At 43.1% G+C, this 3,855-nt stretch overlaps 1 pseudogene; it reads right to left on the reverse strand.

Moving 5' to 3' along the window:
* Positions 1-639: 639 nt before the first annotated feature.
* On the reverse strand, positions 640-2,990 carry LOC143388912 (large ribosomal subunit protein bL35m pseudogene; annotated as a pseudogene).
* Positions 2,991-3,855: the final 865 nt, after the last annotated feature.

Here is a 3,855-nt window from a genome sequence, read left to right on the forward strand (position 1 = left end):
TCTGTGACATAGTAATTTCACTTCCTTTGTCTATATTGCAGTGGTAGGATTGCTGGGTATAATATGGTAAATCTATTTCTAATTTTTAAGGAACCTCCATATTATTTTATATACTGCTAATACAAGTTTACATCCCCATCAACAGTTCATAAGACTTGCCTTTTCTCCACATCTCACTAACACTCATCTATTTTTTGGTAATAGTCTATTTAACAGGTGTGGTATAATATTTCATTGTGGTTTCAGTTTTCATTTCCTTGATGATTAATGATGCTGAGAATTTTTTCATATATTGGTTGGTCATCTGTGTGTTTTCTTTTGAGAAATGTCAATTTTACTATTCTCTTAATTATGAATGAAGTTCATTAAACCATATAACTATGGTGATATTTACCACATCAGGAGATTTCTTTTAAAAAAATTACTACTGCCTAAATAATCATTTGCCTTAATTAAAGGATACAATATTATTATTATTATGGTTTTTTTCACACTCAGCTGTAGGACTTCCTTTAGTTTAATGTTGGTGTTGTGTGTTACATCAGTCAGTACAATTCACTTCAAGTCCTATCTCACTCATTTGCAAGGGCATCAGGAGGACAAAGAGGACAAGGTGTGATGGGCGCCCAAGACCTTGCTCTACACTCTGTGGTTGGTGTGTTTGTGGTATTTCTGATAGGAGTCATCGATGGACCAGTTCTGCCTCCTCCAGAAAGATGTCGTCATCCTAAGAGTTTACTCTGGGTTTTATTGCAGAACATGAATTCCCTCAAGCAACCTTTTCTTGCACCCATCTTTTTCCATATATATATTTTATAACCAGTCTTTCTCCTCAGCCAAAGGCCAGAATGAAGTCAAAGAAACTGGTACATGACAGCTTTCATCGTCTTTCTCTGACCTTTCCAAGTACTGCAGTGCGTCATGGTTCTGACCCGCGGCTTTGGGTTTTGGGAAGCAAAGGGGCCTGTCTGGAAGGACTGTAAGATGCCAACCCGTCAGGTTTCCCACAAGGTTGGGAGCAGAGAAAACAACTTGCGTCTGCACGTGACTGAGCCCCCCAGGGGACACCGCATTCTACTCAGGCTGAGGATGCCAAGATGTTCAGGGGCCACAGAAGTCTGACCTGCAGCGGCTCTCAGGGAGCCAGCGACGATCTAGGCTACCAGGTTGCTGCCCTAGCTACGATGGCCATGCTGGGTCTCGATAGAATATCATCATCATCATCATCATCATTTATTCATTCAACACTTATTTAACATATATTTCATTCGAGTCACTGTTCTGGCACTTGGGAAATAGCTCTCCATATCAGAGCAAATTCCTTGCCCTATAGCTTATATTTAGGTGGAGAGAAACAGCATACACAATAAGTGAATGTTAATTACAGTATGTTTGGCAGTAATGAATGCTAGAGAAAAATGGACTATGACCAGGCATAGGCATTGTTCATTAAGGCAAGCAATTTTTCTGCTAAAACACCTGAGTTTAGTGTCATGCAACTTGTTAAGATCTTTAGATATTACAGTCTTTGGGCCTGTGCTCTTCTTGATGTGATCTCAGAGAAAAGTGAGGCTCCAAAAAGTGGAAAGAAAAAATAATTTCCCCAACTACTTGCTGAAACCTAAATCCCTCAAAGAGTAAAACAATAGAACAATGGTTTTCCCCTGTGGCAACCATTGGTAGCCCATCAAACTAGACAATATGTTATGCCACTCCTCAGCACTACGGTAGCAGATATTATCATTTTTTTCTTTTTCCCTTTAATCCCAAAACCAGCTTCCTAAAACTTCTCAGCAAAGTTTTGTACACAAGCATTCAGTGATTAAAGTTAGTGTAAGAAATGCAATCTATTATGATATTAGAGTTCAAAGTAAAGTTTAAGTGTACCCCACTCCACCCCACTCCTTATCAACACTTTTAAAAAGGAAGTAGGATGGTTGCTGGAGGAAAAAGGAGTCTTAACAGGATTTTTAAAAAAATTATTGTGGAAAAAATGTATATACAATTTTCTACTTTGATGCTCATGCCCAGATTCAAACATTTGCAGTATTATGTAGCTAAACATCACAATTTCCAAAACTGCTTCATCACCCTTGGTGGGATGGAGCCTTCGTGTCCAGGTGGCAAAATAAAAACACATGGCTGAGCTCAGTGAGCCATCCCTTCCCTCCCTCTCCTCCCACCCTGGTCACTTGGAATCTACTTTGAGCCCCTGGGCTTGCCTGTCCTAGACGTTTTGTCTGCACTGAACATGCTGAAGAGGCATGTGCTTACCTGCCCACTCTCCCATGAGGTGAGGGTAGCTGCTCTCCCAAAGGGAAGGCTTGCAGATTTGGGGGTCAATTCACTTAAGGAAAGGTCTGTGAGGCCCTGTCCCTCTCCCTGTGCCATTCTTCACCCAGCTTTCTCAGGTCCCAAGGTTGGCATTTTTCTATTCATTGGCATCCTTTTTCTATTAATTCTGAATTGTCTGGGTAAATGCTGTCCCCATCCATTCAGAACTCTATACGGGGTGAGTACTCATGAAGAGTGGGTTGAAAAAAGGGAGTCAATTAGTTAAATAAATTATACTTTATTTAGTCTTCAGTCTCTTAGTGTTCTTAATGAAAGACTACAGAGAGAGCAAAAATATTTAAGAAAATGCATGGTTTTCATAGCCCAAAGATATAACTTTACACCCAGTCCTATCTGGAATTGTCCCTGTAACTTCCCAATGAGGTTGAATTTTGGTGTTTTCTGGAGGTCGAATATTAGCAAATGGGTTGAAAGTTCCATGTGTAATGGTTAAAGGAAATGCCAATGGTTCAGGAGTTGGTGGGTATTACTTGGAGTTTGTCCCCTGTAAAGAGAGTCTCACTTGCAAATCTGATGACTGCCACCTCTGTTCTGCTAGGAAATGTCCCTTTTGAGGAAACCCAAACCTGTGAGGGTGGCAAGGGCTTGATGTCGCGCTCCTTCCACAGGTGGAGGACACGGAAGGTGGTGTCCATGGGAACAGCACCCCTCCAGGTGTGGAAGGGCCTGGAGCTACCTTTGGTTGTCTTGGTGAGGGTTGGATACTTGGGTGTGCCCCTGCTGCCTGGGAATGCTGGCACAGCACCACGGACGGGGAGCCTTGCCTCTGCTGGTAGAGCTAAGATCCTGACTAAATTTATCTGTTTCCTGCTGCGCCAGATCCAATTTGACTTTGAACTTTAAGAAAACAGCTCCTTGGGTTATGTAACTGGCACCTTAGCGAGTGTGAGTTGGAAGAAGTAATAGGAAATCTTGTAAAAGAAACGGAAGAGCATCCCACACCTTCTCCCAGGCAGGCGGTGCTGGGGACTGCCAGGCAAGGTGGGGTAGGGTGGCCCTCTTCCTCACTGAGCCACTCTTTGAGGCAGGACCCTGTGCTTCTCCTCCAGGCCCAACAGAGCTTAGCCTTCCTGGGCTCATGGCTTCAGGGCACTGCAAGGGGCCTGGCAGATCAATCTGGAACAAATTTAAGATGTGAGTGCTATGAGGATTTGCTGCAGTTATTTCTCAACCCTGGCTGCTCATTAGATTCACCTGGGAGCTTGTAAAAATATCCAGGTGGGGCCTCATTCCAGCTATTAAGACGTAATTAGGTTGGGTGGAGCCTGGAGAGCAATGTGTTTTAAAGTTCTCTTGGCATTTTTGATAAGCAGCCAGGGCTGAACTCCACTGAGTGAGGGCATTGCTTTCTCAGACAACATTTGCTGATGGACAGAAATCCCGAAGCCTCATTTCTGAATCTGTAAACAGGGGGATTTGGCTTAGAGGGTCTCCAGTATCCATTAGTCCTAGTGTGTCAGGATCTGGAATTCTGAGGCCTTAAGCCGTCCCTTCTTCCTT

Source organism: Callospermophilus lateralis, unplaced genomic scaffold (assembly GCF_048772815.1).
Source record: "Callospermophilus lateralis isolate mCalLat2 unplaced genomic scaffold, mCalLat2.hap1 Scaffold_45, whole genome shotgun sequence".
Classification (NCBI taxonomy): Eukaryota; Metazoa; Chordata; class Mammalia; order Rodentia; family Sciuridae; genus Callospermophilus; species Callospermophilus lateralis.